Here is a 23,521-nt window from a genome sequence, read left to right on the forward strand (position 1 = left end):
GCTCTTGATCTCTTCATCCTTTAGCCTATTCAGTTCTTTGTAGAATAGTTAATACTCTTTCGGTATTGCGTTTATCGCTCGACCATTATCGAGATCTTGAATCGAAGTTGGTATCTCTTTGACTTTTATCACCAAATTGATACTTGTATGTCCCTCAAGAGTTCGTCAGGTTATCCTTAAGAATATTCAGAATAATATTCTCCAGAAACTGCTTGTCGAATGTAGGAAAACAGTTTAGACTCGTGTACCTATTGGAGTATTCTGGTCTGGAGAGGAAGAATTTTATATTCTATCTCCTGGTCTCTTGTTTGTTGGTAGAGATGAACCCGAAATTGGAGAGGAAAAATTTTATATTCTATCTCCTGGTCTCTTGTTTGTTGGTAGAGATGAACCCGAAATCGGAGAGGAAGAATTTTATATTCTATCTCCTGGTCTCTTGTTTGTTGGTAGAGATGAATCCGAAATTAGAGAGGAAGAATTTTATATTCTATCTCCTAGGTGTAAAGGAAACTCAAAGTGGGATCTCCACTTAAAGAATCTGGACGGGTTTGAATAATCCTAACTGTCATAAGGTTTGATTATTCAACTGAAAGTGGACCTCTCGTTCATGGAATGAATCTAGAAGAGATTTTGGTTGTGGTCCTAACTGTAGTAAGGTTTGACCAAGTGGGAGTTTTGAGACGATCCTAACTGTTTAAAGGTTTGATCGTTCAATTTGTGGACCTCTCGTTCATGGAAGGAATCGAGAGGGGATTTTGGCTTTGGTCCAAACTGTTTAAAGGTTTGACCAAATGGGAATTTGAGACGATCCTAACTGTTTAAAGGTTTGATCGTTCAAAAGGTTTGACCAAATGGGAATTTGAGACGATCCTAACTGTTTAAAGGTTTGATCGTTCAATTTGTGGGCATCTCGTTCATGGAAGGAATCGAAAGGGGATTTTGGTTTTGGTCCTAACTATAGTAAGGTTTGACCAAATGGGGACTTGAGACGATCCTAACTGTTTAAAGGTTTGATCATTCAATTTGTGGACCTCTCGTTCATGGAAGGAATCGAGAGGGGATTTTGGCTTTGGTCCTAACTGTTAAAAGGTTTGACCAAATGAGAATTTTGTGAGGGAAGATTGATCCAATGAAGTGATCGAATCTCATCTCAGCAAAAGAGTATTCGGAAATCACCGTGGGGATGTAGTGTTTATCACTTGCTTGTAATGGTCGGGTTATCTCTAAGAAAACTACCTATAGAATTCTTGCGAGAACTTCCCGTTACATGAATCATCCACCCCCAGCTTTCTTCGCGAAACTGGGTCTAACATCATGTTGAGTCACATGACCGGGTTATCCTTAATAATATTACATGTAAAAATTCTCAAGGAATTTCCCGTCAAGAGTGGGAAACAGTTTAGACTCATATACCTATTAGAGTATCGAGGAGCAATTTATACTCATATACTCTTTGGATTGAGGGGAAACAGTTTATACTCGTGCACCCAATGGAGTTAGAGTCGTCTTTACTTGGCTTGTTTCGCCATTATGACGCCGGAGTCAATTAAGGCTTGGATTTTGTTTTTTAGTCCAAAGCAAATCTCGGTGGGATGAAGAACCCTTCTGTGGTACGCACGGTAGTTTGGATCCGTAATCCTCTTAGCTCCCTCCTGATCTTTGATAGGTGGTAGCTCGATTTTATCATTGGCGAGGAGGTATTTCAATATGGCTGGAGCTTCATCATTTTCGAAAGAATACTCCTTTTGAAACTTTGGATCGAGAGTCGCGTTCCCAGCGATTGTAGATGTTGTCGGTCGGCTTCTCTTAGTTTTCTTTCTTTTAAGAAAGTGTTCAGCCTGTTCGCCGCGCACTTTCAAATCTTTCCAAGTTTTGGATGGTACGACCCCTAGGGCTTCCAGGACATCGATGGAGAGATTATTGTGGCATGTTTGCAGGATGAACTCTTCTGTAACAGGATCTCTGCAATTCATTGCCTTGTTACAGAAGCGCTTGATAAAATTGTCGACTGACTCTCCGTCTTTTTGCTTCTCATCTAAAAGGGTTCCGATTGACACTTCGGTGTCATCATCGAAGAAATTACTGAGGAATAAACTTTCTATGTCATCCCAGCAATTGATGCTCCCTGGCTTGAGACGTCGATACCAATCGAAGGCGGGCCCACGAAGGGTGCCAACGAATGAACGGACCATTAAAGCCTCATTTCCAGAGATCATGCCTAAATGAGACTTGAAATAAATCAAGTGCTGAGTAGGCGAGCTCTTCCCGTCAAACTGTGTGAAGTTAATCAGATTGAATTTTGCCGGGTACGGTATTGAATCCCATTCTCTTGGATAGGGATACGGAATACACGTCTTCTTTACTTCCTGAGCGGACATCAAAGCATTGACTTTGTTTTCAAGGTCTTGCATTTTCTTGTCCTCATCTTCATCTCTCTTTGAGTGATGTTGAGCAGAAATAATTGGGCCATCCCCAGTGTTATTAAGAGGTAAAATTGAAACACCCCCAATATTGTTATTGGGATTATCCGTTGAACCACCCCCAGTGTTATTGTCATTGGGATGTGTATCAGCTATAATAACTTCATCCATTTCTGGATCACTGTTATCTACAATATTCTGAGTGTGGCAGCTGGATTCAGCTCGCTGACTGGACTCAGGAGGTTGAGGCCGTTGAGCTAGCAATTCTCTCATTTGCTGGATAGCCAACTCCATCTCTGTCTTCATCTCAGCTCTAATTTCTTCACGTTGCTTGGCTAGAGCTTCTTGAAGCATTTGAGCAAACTGATCAGAAGTGATTGTGAACACTTCTTTGGTTTGTCCCGTATTAGACATTGTATCCTCAGAAGCGATCGCAGAACAAGTGTCCGAGAGTTCGTCCTCCGAAGACATTCCTTCATGCATTCTCTTGTAATCTCTACGTCTAATAGCTCCTAACTGGAGTCGAGACATTTGTTAGGCAATTCCTGAATTGACTTTTTCCCCTGGGGAAAAGTCGGGGTTTGATTCATTTGAATGCCGCTTAGATTTTCCTTTATCAGCCATATTGATGGTGACTTCAGGGAATTCATCCTCTTGAATAGCAAACTTCTTGCTGAAACGTCTCGGCCTGGGCTTTGGCATTTCGGTGAAAAGCCTCTGGAACACTGAGACTCTTTGCGGGATGACTTCTCGTTTGGCGTAGTTATAAAAGCCTCTGGAACACTGAGACTCTTTGCGGGATGACTTCTCGTTTGGCGTAGTTATATTCCGACAATGATGCTTTAATGAGTCGCGCACAGGAACAATGAGAGTTTATTTCTCGAATAATTCTCTTTCGAAATTTATTATGAGTCGCGCACAGGAACAATGAGAGTTTATTTCTCGAATAATTCTCTTTCGAAATTTATTCACACCCCCAACTTGATAATGCGATTCATCGATATGATTGCCAAAAAATCGTATCGTCTGTTGGCATGACCTCCCAGGTATGACGATGTCTTTTGGTGAATGCGTCTTCTTCTGGGGGTGTAAAACATTGTTGGCATTCTCAGGACAATTTATTGTTATTTTAGGAGTCACATGTTTAGAACCACCCCCTTGCGGGTATGGAGTCTTAACGGGCTCCGAATGCTGATTTTGCATAACTCCAGACTTCGGAATCCAAACTTTGTAGAATTTTGGTGGTTCTTTGGCCACCGTTTTCTTGTTTCTTTCTCGTCTTTGTTGTAAGAGAGCACGGGCATAAGCAGCGTTTGCACGACGTTTTTGTATATGTTCTTTGAGGGTTGAGCGAGCCCTCTTGACAAAAGTCCATTTACCCGTTGTTAGTTTAGCAGAGATATGAGTGATTGGTTGTTGAGACAACTGAACCACTCGATGCCTCATCGACTCTAGGTCCGCGTGATAATGAACCACGTCGGTTTGTTCCAAGGCCTTAGCTATTTGACGAGCGCGGCGCTAACGTTGTCTCTGACGAGCCCTCTTCGTCAGTGCCGGTGGGCTTTGATTCGATGACTCTTTAACTAGATAAGAGTCATTGTGAGCAGAGGTGTTGCGAGTAAAATCCTTAGCAACAATCATGCGAGAGTCTTCATTTTGTGCCTTCTTTGGCATGTAGGTCTTCCTCAATTGTGAGATTCTCTTGTACTTACGAGACAATGAAGATCTTGAAGAGGATGATGAGAGATATTCCTCAAATTTGGTTTGGTCGAATTCGTATTCGACCATGGATTCAACTGGAATCTTGATCGGCTGCGACATTGCGGCCTCGGCAGCGAGGCCGCTGGCTCCCACTGTGGTCACCAGCTTGTTTTCGTCAAAAGTTGATTTTGGTTTTGCTGTGGAATTCATTATATCTTCGTTCGATTACAACAAATTCAAAGAAATAGTCTTTTTATAAGACCTCTTTTACACAACAAAGAGAAAATTACAACTCTTGAGAAAATAACACAGAAGTCGTTTATCGAATCCTGTTTTGTGGGACTTTGCCTGTGCCGGGAGCGCTTTGACTCGTGGACCGCCGAATCACAGATCGTGAAGGGGGCTTAATGATTCTTCCTTCGTTTATCGAAGTAAGAATTTGAAACGAAGATCTTATCAAAGTAAGATAGTCGTTCTTCTTAAGATCAAGTCAAAGCTCGAATCTCAAGAGAATCCAAGAACAATAGTATCTGCTCTCTCTCTCTCTTTGCTCTAAATTGCTCAATAATGTGCTCTCTGATCAGCCCCCTCAAAAATCGATCTCAGGGGGGGTATTTATAACCCCTAGGAACAGTTAGAGGAAAATGAGCTCGCGAGACAGCATTTGCTGTCTCCTCCATGAACAGTTATGCTCACGAGACAGCATTTGCTGTCTCTGCTGCTGAGACAGTGTTTGCTATCTCGGCGGCCGAGACAGAGTTTACTGTCTCGGGTTCCGAGATAGTAAACACTGTCTCGGAAAACCCAACTGCACAGTGGTTTCTTCAGTAACTGCTTTCCCACGTTTCAAACTCCGTTATTTTGATAGTTATCCACGTGATTCTCGCCCACGTTGTTTTCCACATCCTTGGCAGTTAATGGACACGTGTACGGCAGTTATTAAGGTGGTTTTTGACCATTTCAACACTGTCTCGCTGGCGAGACAGTAAAGACTGTCTCGCTGGCGAGACAGTTCATATCTGTATTCTTTTGATTTTTTGATGATCTCCTCTTGAGCTGTATTTGGATATCTATTAGCATTTTTTGAAGCCTACATACTATTCATAAGTACGGTTACTATTCATACGTACGTGTACTATTCATATGTACGGTTATTATTCCTGTGTATGCGTACTATTCATCAATATGTTACTATTCATCAATACGAGTACTATTCATACGTACTATTACTATTCTTAGTACTAATACTATTCATAGATATGTGTACTATTCATAAGTACTTTTACTATTCACACAATACTATTCACGAGTATGACATTATTCAAACGTGCGGGTACTATTTATACATACGGACTATTCATAAGTACTGTTACTATTCATATATACGAGTACTATTTATACGTACGGAAAACACTAATCACCGGTAGTGTTAGTATTTACGAATCAGGTCTTGTTTTGCCTCAAACATTTGATCGCGAACATGATGCACGGGCCGCGCGTCGATACACATGCATGTCCATAAGGAGTACGAGTGGGTTCGAGTACACATGTATCCTCGGGAGTGGGCAACATATGCTTTCGTTTCCACGTAGTTTGTGTAGAAATTTATAAACTTATCCTGCCGATACACACAGAGACATGATTTCCTGAGAAAAATGATAAATATTGTAAGCTCAATTTTACCTGAGTATTTGGCTAATGCCAAAAGTGACCTCAACTCATTGTTGAGATATTTGACGATTAAGATGCCTTGATACATATGTCTATTATGATGTTTTACTTTCCAGTTAAATTTCCTTTCATATATTAGTTTGGTATTAATATTTAGATATCTACAATTTGAGACATATGGTATATACATGAGGGTTTCCTTGTTTGGATTATTGCGCTCAACGTACTACGTCTCGTATTGTAGATTCCAAAATATTAATTCCACTTAGATACGGGGTAAATGATCTAGGTAGACTATGCTTATAGGTAGAGCATCCGTCATATGTAGTAACCCTTCCCCTGGGGGCGGACGGAAATGTTCTTGCTGTAATACTCTGACGCTCTTGTTATTATTCTTTTTCTTTTTCTTTTATTTTATTATAACTTTCAAGCGGCTCAGAGTATCAAAGAGTCGTAGGGTGACAGAGTACTTGCATAGTCGTCGTCGCGTATTTTTACTAGTATGGACTCCACAGTGGTCTTATGTTTCTATTCAGTTATTTGAGTTTGTACTCATATTGTTAAGGCAATATGTCTTAGTACGATTTCTAGTCGATTCATGTTGAGACATATCATGTTATTTTAGACTCCAGATATATATCAGTTGTATTCCAGTTTAGTTTATTTGGGACACGATTTTATTTATGAGATATATCTTTCTGTATGTATATCAGTTGTATTCCAGTTTAGTTTATTTGGGACACGATTTTATTTATGAGATATATCTTTCTGTATCATGTCTATAGTATTTATTTTGGGACACGATTTTATTTATGAGATATATCTTTCTGTATCATGTCTATAGTATTTATTTTCCTTATTTGCATGTTTTGTACCTTTATTTATATTAGTTTACATTAGAGGATATTACTGTGATTGGTGAAACATGATGTTGTACAGTGGAGATGCATGGCAGGTTTGACATCTCTGAGTTCACCTTGGATTGCAGCCAAGTGTGAAAACAGGTGCGTCACACAATGACCCTTCCATGGGTCATGCATGTACCTGGATACCATGCTCACGGCCAGTGATAAGTCTAACCCCGTACACACCATAGCATATATCAATCTACCCACCGCACAGGCATATGGAACCTTCGACATGTAATCTCTATCCTCAATTGAAACAGGCGACATCAAAGCTGAAAGTTTGCAGTGGGGAGCCAATGGAGTACTCACTACCTTTGTATTTCCATCAAAGCAGAATTTCTTCAACATCTTCTGCAGATAATTCCTCTGTGTAAGCTTCAATCTCCCCTTCGCCCTGTCTCTCTCGATCTCCATACCCAATATCTTTTTCACCTCTCCAAGACCATTTATCTTAAACTCGGATGACAGCTTCTTTTTCAACTTTCGAATAGCCGAAGAATTTCTGGATGTAATAAGCAAACCATCAACATATAGTAACAAATAGATATACTCACCATCCTGTAGCTTTTGCATGTAAACATATGGGTCATATGGGCTCCTCGTGTATCATCGGCCAATCACAAAGCCGTCGAATCTCTTGTACTATTATCGCGACGATTGCTTCAATCCATAAAGAGTCTTCTTCAGCTTGCACACTAATTCCTCTTTTCCTGCAGCTTTAAACCTCATAGGTTGTGTCATGTAGATCTCCTCATCTAAATCTTCGTGTAGAAAGGTTGTCTTCACATCCATCTGGACCAAATTCAATTCCAGCTGTGCCACTAATGCCATCAGAATCCTAATCGACGAGTGCTTTACAATAGGTGAGAATACCTCATTGTAATCAATGCCCTCAAACTGTGCATAATCCTTGGCAACTAATATGGCTTTGTACCGAATATCCCCAATAGAAGATCTTTCTTTTTTTGCATACACCCACTTGCATCCAATAGCCTTATTACCCTTTGGTAGCTTTGTAAGTTCTCAAGTATCATTCTTCTGAAGAGAACACATCTCCCCCTCCATAGCTTTCCTCTACCTGATCGAATCAGAGCTATACTCTGCCTCCTTGAATGTAGAAGAAACCAAATCATCAACGACCTCTGCTGATAAGGCATATACAACTATGACATCATTATATCTAGTTGGCCGACGAATCACTCTTATGGGTCTGTTTGCTGCAATGGACTCCTAAACATGACCCAGCTCCTGAGTCTCACCATTCACTATATCTTCTAAATGCCCGGCTGTCATCTCATCTCCTTCCAGTGTCACCTCTGTAGGAGCCTCAATAGATACAATGCTATCTGGAGTGGATGGGGGCACATCATCCTCCACATGCTGTGATATCCCTCTTCTGGTCTCCCTCCACCTGTTGAGGGACTTGAGGCCTAATCATGTAAACATCATCGAATGTAACATCTCTGCTAATAACTATCTTTTTGTCATGTGGATCCTACAATTTGAAGCCTTTTACTCCTTCTTTAAAGCCCACAAAGACTACTTTCTTTGCCCTCGGATTTAATTTACCATCACTGACATGGTAATAAGCTAGACACCTAAATATCCGAAACGACTCATAGGCACTAGCCACCGAACCAGACCAATGCTCCATAGGAGTCTTCCCATGTATCACAGTGCATGATAACCTATTCACGAGATGGCTCGTATAAACCAATGCCTCGACCCAAAAGGATCTTGACAATCCACTCTGTATCATCATACAATGCACCTTCTCCAGCAAGGTACGATTCAACCTTTTAGCCACCCCGTTCTGTTACAGTGTCTCACGAACTTTGAAGTGTCGCCTAAGCTATGATCCCGGCAAAACTACAGAAACGGATTACTCTTATACACTCCTCCATTGTCCGAATGAAGAGTCTTCACCTTGCTACCTGTCTGCAGCTCCACTTTCTTCTTCCACTCCACAAAAATATCTAGGACCTCATATTTATGCTTCATAGGGTATACCCAATTTTTCTAGAATAATCATCAATGAAAGTAACAAAATAGTTGGCCCCACCAAGTGATGTGTGCTTAAAAGAGCCCCAAATATCTATATGAATGTAGTCCAATATACCTTGGGTATTATGAACAGCGGTGCTAAACTTCACTCTCGTCTTCTCCCCAAGTACACAATGCTCACACAGCTCCATCTTACAGGTCTTCGTATCTTTTAATAGCTCCTGTTTCGCCAATGCCTACATGGATTTATCACCAGTGTGTCCTAAATGCATGTGCTATAAGCTGGTAGTATCCTCCTCTGTAGTGATAGAAGCTGCCAGACCCCCTGTAACTATCTTGCCCTTCAAGTAGTATAGATTGTTTTTCCTGACACCTCGCATCACCACTATGGACCCCTTCGTGATCTTCAGAGTTACATTCTTCAAGATCACCCGATAGCCAGCTGCCTCCAAAGTTCCAAGTGATATAATGTTCTTCGTCAACTACGGCATGAACCTTACTTCCTTCAGCTCCCGAGTCACCCCGTCACACATGCGGATCCGAACAGTATCAATACCACCAATAGGGCATACGTGATCATTACCCATAAACATGATATCCCCTCTTTTCAGCTCCTCAAAGCTGGAAAACCAATCTCTCCTAGGACAAATATGGTATGTAACACTAGAATCCATCATCCACTTCGTAGAGTCAGCGTAACAAACTGACAGTAATGTTGAGTATGAAAAACCCAAATAATCCGTATCTGAATTGTCGTCACTAGCCTTGACAACATTCACTTTCGAAACTTATATAGCTTTCCTATTATTCTTCTCGGCTTTATCTTTTAACTTTGCGCACTCGTTCTTCCAATGTCCTTCTTTTTTACAAAAATAACACTGGTTCCTACCAACACTCTTATGGTCACCTCTATTCCTCGATTTTGAGCGGTTAAACTGCCAACGGTTTGGAGTACGACCTCGAACTACTAATGCATCTCCTAATACCTTCTCGGATGATTCGTTATCATTCTTCCTTAATTCATAATTTACCAAAGCTGAGATCACCTCTTTATAACTAACAGTAGTTCTACCATTGGTCATAATTAGGACAAAAGTATCATAATCATTCTCCGGCAACGAACACAAAAGTAGCATCGTTTTATCTTCATCCTCAACCATGATATCCAGATTGACCATATCTAAAAACAACTTCGTAAAAATTATTTACATGCTCCCTAATGGAAACTCCCCTCTTCATCTTGAACTGGTAAAACCTCTTTTTCAAGTGAAGCTGATTCTCAATGTTTTTAGTAAGATACTTTTCATTGAGCATTTCCCATAATTTCTTTGCAGACGTCTCGTTCATCACATCATAAATTAGATCCGGCGTTAAGCATGACCTAATAACTCCACAAGCCCTACTGTTCATCTTCTTCCAAACATTGCCCTTTATATCATCTGGTTTCTCTTTCAACTCAAGAGAATCCTCCAAATTTTGTGCATCCAACACATCCATCACCTGGCACCCCCACAAATCAAATTGATCTTGCTGTCGAACTTTGGAACATCAATCTTTGTATTATAGATACTTAGACTCTGTGTCGTCTTCGGAAGAGACGATCCCGATGTGCTTGTTTCACCCATGTTGTAGATCTAACTCTTCAAATAAGAATCCTTCAGAGAATCCTGGGCTCTGATACCACTTATTGTGCGTAGCAAAAATTTTGGCAGCACTTCTGGTGCACAACAAGAGAGTAAGATCACGACTAAATCCATGTTTCACAAAGAAAACAAGAATCGACAGTGATATATCTCAACAAAGTAGGATATACACTCTTTCTTTCATCAGTTCTAGGACTGACTTGTCGAGAGAACCTAACAAGCTATTACAAATCACAGTAAGACAAACTAATTTTACGTGGTTCGACAAGTTGTCTACGTCCACGGGGCAATGATGGGGGAGATCTACTATTAGAGAGAAAGAGAATACAAATAGAGTTTACAAACACACAAAGTCTCACAAATAAAACCCTCAAACAAGCTCTCAATTTCTCTCTTAAAAAATACTCAAACCCTCTCAAAGTCGGCGTTTTTTCTTCACCAAGAACAGCCGAAAAAAACTCTGTTGTTTTCCCTTCCATGCCACTTTTTCGCTCCTGCTCGCACACCAAACCCTAGGAAGAACGTGTGTATTTATAAGCACGAATTTTCGGGTGGGCCTCTTAGCCCGCTGAAATCATTGCGAGAAACAAAGTGTTGTTCATGTGCCACTTTCACAACGTGGATCCCCACGTTCACTTCTCCCACGCCAAAATTCGTGGCCCCCACACGCGCCTCGCAACAGCAACATCTCTATCTCACTTCTCTCTCTCTCTCTCTCTCTCTCTCTCTCTCTCTCTCTCTCTCTCTCTCTCTCTACTATATACTGTTGTGCGCAGCGAAAATTTCGGCAGAGTTTCTGGTGCACAATAAGAGAGAAAGATCGATAAGAATTCTTGTTTCTCAAAGGGAACAAGAATCTGAAAGCCTAATATCCCATCAAAATGGGATATTTGCTCTTCCTCTCGTCAGCTCTAGGACTGCGCGTCGAGGGATCCTAAAAACTATTACAATGGCCACAAACACAAACAAACCAATTTTTACGTGGTTCGGCAAACTGCCTACGTCCACGGGGCAAGGAGGGGGGATCTACTATTATAGAGAAAAAGAATACAATTGGGTTTACAACTCTCACAATCTAAACCCTCGAATAGGCTCCTTGCTTTTCTTCACAAGAAAAGGTCAGCCTTCAAATACTTTTTCTCTCACAAAAGGACAATCGCCAAAGCACTCTTTTGCACGAAATCCTAGAAGAAATAGCCGATTTTCTCTTTCTCCCCTCTGCTTCCGCCTCTCTGCAGCCGTCCTTTACTCACCCCCTCAATTTTGCACCAAGCCCAAAAAGAAACCCTAGCTGTCAAGTTTTTATAGGCAGTGGAAGTCGGGTGGGCCTGCAACGATTTGCAAGAAACGAAAGAAAAAAAAACAAAAAAAAAAGTCTGCTTCTATCTCTTCACGTGGAGAAACAGTTCACGCGGTTTCTTCTTCTTTTTTTTTCTTCAACTTTGTGGCCCCTATAAGTCACATCTTCATCAATTCTCCACCTCGGCGAAGTTTTCCCAAAACTGAGCCGACACCGACCAAACCAAATGTCTTACTTGTTATGTCCAGTACACCGTGAAACAATTCACGACAACATACTCAATCCATAACAAGTCGAGAACCCAAATGAGAATGCGAACACTCTCCAACTGTCAGTATCAACTCACCAAATTGATCTCACCCCCATCAAAACCAAAACCCGGCTGCATCATAAAGACTGCCTACGTATCCTCTTGCCTAAGGAATCAAGCCGAACGTAGTTCACCCAAATGGCCGCCAACGGCCTCAATCCAATAGAAGAGTTCGCAACCCTCCTTCAATATCATCAACTCTGCGCAATGGCCTCAAACACCTCCACCTGAGGCGAACCAATGGCCATATCCAAACTATGTCTGCCAGCTGCACTCGATTCAAAACCCAACTCATCATCTGCATCCAAAACCAAATAATCTCCAAGCCGTGTCACCTCAGCTGGAATCCCAAATAATGCAGTATGATCTGGAGTAATCTTCACCCAATGTGGAGTAGCATCACTCTCCACCCGCTGCGATACCTCTAAGGTCTGTCCAAAACTCTCCACCTGCTGAGAGTCAATTGGCTCCCTCATCGAAGCCTCAACCAAAGGGACACTACCAGACCTATCTTCTAATGGAGTTCTACCTCCAATCACAGCAGTTGACAACTCTTTAATAGGATGACCCAAATATGTCGAAGCCTCTGTCCAGAAACTCTTCTGCAAACCATTGCTCGACCACAAACACCGATCCTCCTCCAGAAAGGCACGGTTCTCCAAATTTGTCACCTTATCTATTTGCCCTAAGATTTTCTTTCCAACGAAGTGTCTCGCAATGCCGTGAGCTCGGCTCCAATGCAGAAACAGATCCATCTTGTACCTCCCACCAGAATGGAGTACCTTCACCTTTCTGCCAATAGCACACTTCTTCAATCTGTTGGAGACTACTAGGACTTTATCCATAGGGGATTTGGTTGCAACCCAAACACGCCTAGAACAGCCACCAACAAAGGAAACCAAACGCCTATTACCTCCCAATGATGCCCCCTTGGAAGGCCCCCAAACATCCACGTGAACTCCTCCAGAACGACCCTTAGCACGGTGAATAGAGGTGCCACACTTCACCTCGGTCTTCTTGCTCACATCAACATGTTCACTGGACTTCAAACTGCAGGTCTTTGCACCCTCTTTCAATCTATGCGAGGAATCAATACTGGAATGGCCAAGCCCCAAATGCCGCAGTCTAGTCGAATCAACAGAAGTCGTCAGCTCTCCACCTGCCACTATACCTCCAGTCAAGTAATACAGGTTATTTCTCCTGACGCCCTTCATCAAAATACGAGAGTCTCTCGCAATCTCGAGAACCATGTCCTCAACACGAACCTTCAGACCCTCTCCAACCAAAGCTCCAATCGAGATCAAGTTCTTCCTCAAAGAAGGAACATATCTCACATCGTTTAACTCTCTAACAGTCCCGTCAAACATCTTTATGCGAATTCTTCCTATCCCAAGGATCTGGCATGCACGGTTATCAGCCATGTACACCACACCACTATCCACCAGCTTCTCAAAACTGGAGAACCATTCCCTTCTAGGGCACACATGATAGGTCGCACCACTATCCAACATCCATTCAGATTCCTCCGAATAGCTATCTGTAGGACTGATAGAAAGCGAATAAATAGAAGAGTCAGAATTATTACCATCCGATACGATGTTTGCTTCTGATGATGGTTGCTTCCCTTTTCCCTTCTGCTTATTCTTCATCCATTCGTCGAGCTTTGGGCAGTCTTTCTTCCAATGACCAGTCTCCTTGCACCAAGCACACTGATCTTTTCCAATTGTAGGATGCCCTACTCTAGACTGTGACTTCTAATTCTTCCGGTTTGGATTCTTCCCTCTTGCGACCAACGCCTCTGCTACCGACTCAGTCGAATTCTCCTTATCCTTCTTCCGAAGCTGATAATTCACCAATGCAGCAGTGACTTCACTATACGAAAGTGATGCCTTCCCATTAATCAGAGTAAGAAAGAAGGTCTCATATTCCTCGTCGGGCAAGGAACTCAACAACAGCAACGCCTTGTCCTCATCTTCAATCACGACATCCACATTCGCCAAATCCGCAAGAAGCTTAGTGTAGTGGTTCATGTGATCTCTAATGGAGGTTCCCTTCTTCAATTGAAAACGATAAAGCATCCTCTTCAAATGCAAGCGATTTTCCACACTCTTGGTCAAATACTTGCTTTCGAGAATCTCCCAAATCTTCTTCGCAGAAGTCTCATTCATCACATCATATTTTAGATTTTGAGTCAAACAAGACCTAATCACACCACATGCCGTTCGATTTATCTTCTTCCAAACCTTCTCTTCAATCTCATCTGGCTTGCCATCTAACTCTAATGTATCCTCCAAATTCTGCGCGTTCAGCGCATCCAAAACCTCGCATCTCCATAATTCAAAGTTGTTTGTGCCATTAAATTTCTCCACATCTATCTTCATAGAGTGGATATTCAAACTCTGAATGGTCTTCGCGCCAGAAGAACCCCCCTCGACACCCGAAGCACCTTCTGAATAGATCCAAAACTAAAAGATAGAGTCTTTACCAAAAGATCCCACCTTTATCACTAATGAAGTCCTAAACGGGCCTCCAAATTGATCTACTCCTTCAACCAAACCCTAGATCTGGAATCTGGGCTCTGATACCACTTGTTGTGCGCAGCGGAAATTTCGGCAGAGTTTCTGGTGCACAATAAGAGAGAAAGATCGATAAGAATTCTTGTTTCTCAAAGGGAACAAGAATCTGAAAGCCTAATATCCTATCAAAATAGGATATTTGCTCTTCCTCTCGTCAGCTCTAGGACTGCGCGTCGAGTGATCCTAAAAACTATTACAATGGCCACAAACACAAACAAACCAATTTTTACGTGGTTCGGCAAACTGCCTACGTCCACGGGGCAAGGAGGGGGGATCTACTATTATAGAGAAAAGGAATACAATTGGGTTTACAACTCTCACAATCTAAACCCTCGAATAGGCTCCTTACTTTTCTTCACAAGAAAAGGTCGGCCTCCAAATACTTTTTCTCTCACAAAAGGACAATCGCCAAAGCACTCTTTTGCACGAAATCCTAGAAGAAATAGCCGATTTTCTCTTTCTCCCCTCTGCTTCCGCCTCTCTGCAACCGTCCTTTACTCACCCCCTCAATTTTGCACCAAGCCCAAAAAGAAACCCTAGCTGTCAAGTTTTTATAGGCAGTGGAAGTCGGGTGGGCCTGCAACGATTTGCAAGAAACGAAAGAAAAAAAAACAAAAAAAAAGTCTGCTTCTATCTCTTCACGTGGAGAAACAGTTCACGCGGTTTCTTCTTCTTTTTTTTTTCTTCAACTTTGTGGCCCCCATAAGTCACATCTTCATCATATACAACCAAATAAAGCATCTCTATCTCGCTACGCTCTGTACAAGCAAAGAAGCTAGCGTCTAGTAGCAATTTTGTGGGATCCTACATTTTCTATTATGCTTGCTTTTTAGGTATAATTCTCATCTAATTTGATTGCACTTATTTTTGTTGTTGTTTGTATGTTTTCTTTCACAAATATTGTTTTAGACATAATTATTAATTAACTTGCTTACGGGATCTCGATTGCTATATATTTGTTTAGTTTCATTATATGTTGCATAATAAGTTTATTAGAAACAAATTTTAATTGTTTGTTTCTTAAGAGCATTAATGTAGTAGCTCATAATATTTTGACTAGTTTAGTACAGGTTACTCTTGTACTGCATCCGTGTGATATTTGCGTTGCATTTTAGTAGTATTTCATTCATAAATCTAGGTTTCTTATTACGCGTCGCCTTCTCCAATTATTTTGCCTTTTGAACTACTAGACTCACAGTCTCACCCTATTTCCCTTTCTCTGACACTATTGAGATGAGATTAACAATATTTATTTCCTCAGAAAGAACAGGCGTATTATGAGTTCTAAATCCATTTTCTTCTATGGAAAGCGTCTTTAGCACCATAATATTGGAATCCTATAAATTCGTACCGAAAAAGGTGGATGAACTAATTTTATTTGTTTAGGATATAATTTTATGGGTAGACGAAAAAACACAGATTTTTTGATAATTTTTAATTCAAAAAAAAAAGGGAAAGCAATTGGAAAAATGGATCGCATTTCAAAACAATTCCAACTAGTTGCGCGCTTACTCCATATATATAATTCTGAAACAATTAAAAAACGAAACTATATCGACGACGGCAACCCATCAGAGTCACGCACGTATAATGCTTCCAGGGCTTCTTTGCTCAGGAGAACTGAAGCTGTAACAGGGGTTGGAAGAGGAAAAAGAGTGGGGATGGAGATGGAGGTGGAGAACAGGTACATCACAATCAAGAACTACATCGACGACGGCAGCCGGCGCAATCGAGTCCGACTGGAGCGTCAGGAGCACCCGACTGACATTAAAAGACGGAGGAGGCGATCGGAAGACATTGTCGTTAAGAATCTGTACGTGTACGTCGACCCCTACCAGATCAATCGCATGAAGAAGTACAGCTCCTCACATGAGGCGATAAATTTGGCTGCGCAGCTCGCGCCAGGAAAAGTGAGTGAGTTAATTCGTGTATCTCAAATAAGAGTAAATTTCGCAAAACCGCCTGAACTTTTGATTGTTTTGCACGCAACCACCTGAACTGTTTTAATTGAGAGAGCCCCCAGTGAAATCTGGAGCCCCCTAACGTAAAATAGTTCTGGGGGCTTATGAAAAAAATACCCGAAACTTCAGGGGTTTTTTACGAAATTTAACCCTTCAAGAAGACTGACAACATGATCTTGTTCTGACAGGAAATTATTGCATTTGGTGTGGGGAGAGTTGTGGCCTCCAGCAACCCAGGCTTCAAGAAGGATGACTTGGTTGCGGGAGTTCTGGGATGGGAGGAGTACACTGTGGTTCGGCCTGGGACCGTGATCAACAAGATAACTGCGACTGAATTCCCACTGTAATATCACTTGGGTGTTTTCGGTTAGTAATTACAAGTTGCATGTTTCCCTCCTAACTTCGTAAGTACCAATGCATAACATGGAGGGGGGGGGGGGGGGGGAGTACAGGTACAAGTGGACTTACAGCTTACCAGTGGATTTTACGACTTTGCAAACCGAAGAAAGGCGAAAAAGTGTTTGTATCAGCAGCGACGGGATCTGTTGGCAACCTGGTAGGACAATTTGCAAAGCTCGCCGGTTGCTATGTTGTTGGATGCACTGGTAGCAAGAAAAAGGTCTTCATCTCGCTACTCTGTAGCATACACTTAATGACCTAGATTAGTATTGCTTTGCAACATTAATCGGTACTTAGAGAGGAATTATGTTGAAATTGTGCCTCAAAACCCTCTGATTGTGCAATTCAGCCAATAGTTCATCGATGGTCAATAGGAGACCATCAATATATAGTCACTTCAATCATCTATGGCTTACAGTGAACAAACGGAGAAAAATAGAAACATGATTTTGCACCATCGATGAACTACAGAGAACCATCGATGGTTTGTAGGAGATCATCGATGGTCATATTTGATCATCAACGGTTACGTACTGATTGCAGTTTTTGATGATTTAATTTTAGGCGTTCACCTTTCTTTTAATCTCCAACTCCTACCAAGTTTTGGATACCTCTTTCCTCATCTATTTTTGTCTCCTATATATTAAAAGAGTGAGAATTTAGATTACGCATTTTTTGTGAGAAAGCAAAGTTTGAGGGTTTAGGCTTTTGCATTGTTCTTGTACTTCTTTATCTTTTGATAGTGGAATTTCTCTGACGCCTCTGCCGTGGACACACCCCAAATTGGATGAACCACGTAAATCTCTGTGTTTGCGATTGCTGATTGCTTCTTCTCGTGCTTCTTCTTCGCAATTATTTCAGCTTTATTGTGCATTTGCTCTAAAATATTGTATAACGCAATTCTAATCAATTATAGATTTTCAAAGTGAGTATTCATCTGTCTCTGGTATGTGTTGGACTTTCATTTACGTGACACTTGCTTGGCATATATTGGACACTTTAGAGCCCATGTTAATGAATCCAAATATGTTGGACCAGTATCAACTTCTACAGAATTCTAACGATATGCCATGAAAAGATATTTGCTTACAGAAACATATTAACTTAAAAGTCGATAAAAATTTGAGCATCTAGTAGATATGCGATGTTACATACTAGTAGTAGATAAAATATAAGATCCCTTAGGGTTCCCTTTTTTTTTTTTTTTTTGACATACATGCAGTTACTTGATTAGAGGCCACTGATTCCAGTCAGACTTCCTTGGTTTTCTTCCTGCATTCAATAAAACATATCCTAGTCTCTGGCAGGTTTTGATGTAATATTATCCGGCAACAAATGGGTAAAACCCGCATGCATGTCATTTGTGTCTCCAGACTCTCCGCATCTTATTTTCCATGAGACCGTGTCCTCTTCGTGTCATACCCGTGTGCCATGTCTATATTAAATATAGTTGTTATACACTGAACAATGATCAGGAAATGTGTTTAATAAATATTTCATGCCATGCACTAATACAGGTCGCCATACTCAAAGAGAAACTAGGATTTGATGATGCATTCAACTACAAAGAAGAACCTGATTTGAAATCGGCACTTAAAAGGTCTGTGCACTTGCACTTTCTTTATTTATAAAGAGCTGTTTGATTTCCCTCCTTTGTTCCCCTTTTTTTGTTCCCATAACGTCAGACACTACTTATCTACTTAAGGAAATTATCTCATATGTACTACATTGTATTCTTACCATCAATGAATATGGACAAAATTTTTACAAATCCTACTAATTTGAGATCCCATCCCGCAGCATCTTAGCCCAAATCCCTACCACAACCATACTAAACACACACAAGAAAAGCCTTTTAGGCAGTTCAATGTCAAGCCATTCAGCAAAAAGGAATTGTAATGGGCAAATTATCTTTGGCCTCATCCTTGTCTACAATCCTCTAATTGGAATGTACCCTATAAAAAATTACAAAAACAAACATCTTTTAGGCAGGTAGGTCTAACTCAAGTCATTGAACTATAAGAAAACATGTGTAGCCTCTCCTTGTTTTCGAGATAAATCTAGTCTCTGCCTTGACGCGATCCCTTTGGACAATAATTCATGCACATTCCACATATACGTGCAACCATAAACACTGATAACATAGTTTATATAGGCAGCCTCAGCTAACTGATGCTGTTTTTATGGTGTGTTTAATGATAGGTATTTTCCTGAGGGAATAGACATATACTTTGATAATGTTGGTGGAGAAATGTTAGAGGCTGCAGTTGCCAACATGAATACATTTGGAAGAGTGGCTGCATGTGGAGCAATTGCAGAATACACTGATAAAGAGAAAAAAGCTGTACTTGACGTGGTAGATGTGATCTACAAGCGAATAACTATCCGTGGGTTCCTGGCCTCTGATTACTTCAACGTCTATGGCGACTGTATAGCTTCAATCTCCGGTCATCTTCAGAAAGGGAGAATCCATGTGCTTGAAGACATCTCGCATGGCCTTGAGACTGCCCCTTCAGCCTTTGCAGGACTATTTCGTGGTGACAATGTCGGAAAGAAGATAATAAAGGTGGCTGATGCTTGCTTGAGGGAGTGTTTTACCTGAGCAGATTAGCACTTAAAAACAATATGAGAGGTTTACTCTTTGAATAAATCTGGAACAGGTCTCAAATGTTCGTGAAGAATGTAATTTTCCAAGTATTAATTTCGGAATTTTAGTTATGCAATCATAAAAAATTGTAGCTTTCTTACTTCTTGGATTAACTCTGCATCTTTCTTTCTTTCTTTTTATTAATGGTGGCTTGAACATCAATATGGAATCGGTTGCTCATTCCTACTTGAAAGCAAAAGTTTCTGAAATGGTTTTGGTGCTCAAATGATCCGATTATTCCAAGGGATCGAAGAGCATGAAAAATAATAAAAGGCATAGATTGGACATGATTTAACTCTTTTTTTTTTTCTTCTCTCAGATAATACTAGAGAGGTTTTAAACATGAATCTTGGAGATAGGAGAATGCAGACCGACTATTTCATACTTACATAAGAAGGTTTTCTATTCATTGTGAGTTGGTCAGATGCCAACTGAAAACAAAAAGTGCACGACTATTAGTCTCCAGTCCCCCGAGACAGCGTAACTCCCTCTCCATTTCAGTGATTAGGGTGCTAAATCCGATACGGGGGGCCTAAAGGGAACATCAACGAGGTATCTATGGATAGGAATTCCAATAGAATGGGCAAGGCACCTTATGCAACTTCAGTCGACGAAAGATGCGCAGTAAATCTCACTTGGATGACATATTTATCAGGACAACCAGATAGAACAGGTAAGACATTTACCGGGGCACCTTAGGCAACTTCATTTAGGAAAGATAAAGGCATCGTCAACAATGTATGGGTCCTGCAACCAACAGTAAGGGGACCGGGCCTCGCGCTAACAAGCTAGCCAATGAAACAGGGGAGAATGACATCAGAACAGAGAGAGAGAGAGAGAGAAGTTCCTGCTCAAGCAAAGTCGTGAATAGAAAGAGAAGGTTTTCTGCACTCATTCCGCCAAAAAGTTTCCTTTAAAAAAAATTCTAGAGATTGTGGTTTTAACTCTACTGTCTTTTGGTGAGAATTTAGTGCGGAATCACATAAATCTTGATGTCTTCTCGTGATACTTCACTACAGCTTTTGTGCACCCTTTCAGTAGGCCTAATCCCAACAAGTGGTACGAGAGCGGGCTGCGTGACAGTTGAGTTGAGTTGAGTTCTCTTATGTTGTTGTAGGGACAGTTGACTTAAGTTATACCAGAGGCTCTGTATCTTCAGCCTCCAGCGCTGAACAATCACGGACTCGTCCCTGAGCTTCATCATGATAAGACACGACCTCCTAATCATTACACAACTCTAGCCTCATCAAACTTTATAAGTTACAATGAATAAAAGAGGATACCAAAGAATTATCCACCTGCATCCATCCATCCATCAAGATCCAAATTCATGAAAACCCTCAGTTTATGTAACATCACTAATTTCGGAAGAAGTAATGCAGGTTAAGGAATTTTACCGTTGATCGGTCGCGCCGACACTATGGGGAATTGTTTGACATTTATAGGGAGGGAAATTTCGAAGATGGTATTTATTGGTCTATAAGCTGGGGTTAAAAGATTGAAATGTACTTTAGGGCAAAATTCTCAAAAAAAAAAAAAAAAAAAAAAAAAAACTGGCGTTTCTTCAAAGAGTCATAAAACACCGTTAAGTTTTGCTGTTCTCAGGTAACTTGCTGCTTTAAACAGGTGTTAGTTGGACAAATTTTCAAAACCAACCCTTTTCATGATTTAATTGCAAAAAACGACCCGTTTCTGTTTTATTTAGAGAAACCGACCTGGTTTCAGCACTGTCGCCGAAACCAGGTCGGTTTTTGAAAAAAAAATTTACGAAACTTCACGGGAGTTGAACTCCCGTGAAGTTTTTTCTCATAACAAAACTTCACGGGAGTTGAACTCCCGTGAAGTTTGGGGAAAATTTTTTCAAAAACCGACCCAGTTTCAACCAACTGGGTCGGTTTTTATAAATAAAATAGAAACGGGTCGTTTTTTGCAATTAAATCATGAAATGGGTCGGTTTTGAAAATTTGTCTGGTGTTAGTTTGGAGGGTTTTCTAACAAAACTTAAAAGGGGTTTTTGTGACAACTTGAGAGTTAAGGGGATGTCTAAGAAACACTCACATTTAAGGGGGATTCAGAAAGCACTCTTAAAAGGGAATGAGAGTTAAGTAACACCATTAGTTTGTGTTTAGAGGAAATTATAGTTTACAATCCTGTAACACTTCGAATTCACAACGTCTAAAGTACAAATATATTTTTTTCCCATTTTTATTTAATCTGTTGTCTTCCAGTAAAGACCAATGGAACAATATGAATCTTTGGAAAACGCTTTCTAAGCATTATGAGATGAAATGTTGTCAAATTGCAGATACCACATCCGATTGATCAACATCATAAATTTCCTTCTACATCTATATCCATATCTATCTATACTACTATAAAAAGAGGATTCAAGTCAGCTTTTGATAAATTCTAATTATGACATTATCTCTAATTAATCTTTCATTAAATAAATATAACATCTCATTAATTATGCACCCCCTCACCTCCTAAATAATGATACTTATCAATAATATTATAACTATTAATTATTTAAAAATAATAAAATAAAATAATTTATAAAATAAGTATACAATTATTAGTAGTAACCAATTAAATTATTATAATTATTATTTATGAATCATAATAAAATAATTAAAATAATAGTATAAATAGAATAATATATTAGTAAATACTGTTAAGAACTATACTATTTCAATGAGCAACAGAATAAATAGGATAAATTTTGAATCACATAAATAGTGTAATTATTTTAATAATATCATACAAATTATGAATTACACTATTTATTTAGTATTATACTATTAAATAAATTAAATAAATAATTTTATATTACTTTTAGCGTATTTTCTCAAAGATTATTACATGATATTGAATAATCTACACTTGGTAATGATTGAAAACTAGCCTTTTTACTAAACAATTATTTAATATTAACAATAGTACTACTAATTGTTAACGCTAGTATAATAAAACTTTATAAAAATATTTATAAGACTAAATCATTTAGGAGCAAAATTTAAAAAATTAAATTAGATAAATATTTTATAGTATATATAATTATTTTAATAGTATTACTTGAACTAAGAATTATAATATTAAATAAGGTAAATTACAGTAACCCCCTATAAACTTTCAGCATTTTGCAGTTAATGGACCCTATGAACTTTCGAAATCACACTAAACCCCTAATAAAATTTGTGGAAAGCCCCCGGTATCTTTTAGATAAATTACACCAAACCAAAAATAACATTCAAAATGCTTTTTATGTCATTTTCTGGTTCTAATTTATAGGGGTTATCTACAAAATTCAAAAAGCTATCGAGGATCTTCTTTGTAACAAGAAAGTCACTAGGTGTTTAGTGTAATTTTGGAAGTTCATACGGGCTAAAATTTCATATGGGCTTAGAGTAATTTATCCTATTAAATAATTATAATGAGAAGTAACTATTATAATATTTGCAGGTGTCAAGTGTAACTATCTATGGAATATCAGGAAGAAGCTAGCAAGATTAATACAACTTAATTAATATAGAGTTAAGTTAATAACTTTCAAGTTAGAGGGGCATATTTAAAAGAACCTGTAGAATTAGCAGTTTTATTTAAGAACAAATTTAGATTTGAGGACTTATCTAAAAAAGATTAACATTGGGTGATCATTATAAAAAAAAACATTACTCCATAATAATAATTAATTCATACATTTCTTTTGAAGCAATCTTATTATGCAATTTTATTTACTAACACACAGTTTTACTATTCAAAAAAAAATTAAAACTTAAAACGTATACGTTCACATGTAAAGCACGTGCATCATGATGGTATTCCATAAATAACATACCCTGGCAAATAACATGCACCACTTGCTGGTAAGCCACTAGCTTAATTGGAGACGTCAGCAGATGAACCTCTATAGGACAATCAAATACAAACTGCGGATAGCAATCTTTATTGTACAAACAAAAGTAGTTATAAGCCAGAGTA

The 23,521-nt window shown here is 39.6% G+C and overlaps 1 pseudogene; it reads left to right on the forward strand.

The window, feature by feature from the left end:
- On the forward strand, window positions 16,118–19,608 carry LOC109828779 (annotated as a pseudogene).

The sequence above is a fragment of the Asparagus officinalis genome, chromosome 1, assembly GCF_001876935.1.
Source record: "Asparagus officinalis chromosome 1, Aspof.V1, whole genome shotgun sequence".
Classification (NCBI taxonomy): Eukaryota; Viridiplantae; Streptophyta; class Magnoliopsida; order Asparagales; family Asparagaceae; genus Asparagus; species Asparagus officinalis.